The sequence below is a fragment of the Artemia franciscana genome, chromosome 19 (assembly GCF_032884065.1).
Source record: "Artemia franciscana chromosome 19, ASM3288406v1, whole genome shotgun sequence".
Lineage (NCBI taxonomy): Eukaryota > Metazoa > Arthropoda > Branchiopoda > Anostraca > Artemiidae > Artemia > Artemia franciscana.
In genome coordinates this window covers 27,171,005-27,171,387 of record NC_088881.1, presented here as the reverse complement: position 1 = coordinate 27,171,387, position 383 = coordinate 27,171,005, and positions in this window count along the sequence as shown.

Sequence of the window (383 nt, the reverse complement as noted above, 5' to 3'; positions counted from 1 at the left end):
AAAGCAAGTGGGAGGCATAGATGAAAAATACACAATGGGTATCTGGGAGAAACCAACAAAACACCCACAAGAGTAAATGAAGAAAAATGGAAACGATAACTGGACTAATGATCTTTTATGAAGCAGCTAGTAATATATACGGTTGACTTCAATTAGAAAGGTCAGGTTCTTCCTGTCGGTCTTGAAAATGATCATCCGAGCTGCTGACTTTTATGGACCAGCTGAAATTTCATTTTAAAGAAGTAAAGAAGAAAAGGAAAAGAAAAACAAACAAAAGATGCAAAATAAGAAGGAAAAGAAGAAGAAAAAAGAAAAGCTAACATCCGTACAATAAGAAACACTGGACTGGGTCAAACTACAAAAAGAGAACCCAAGGATTAAAC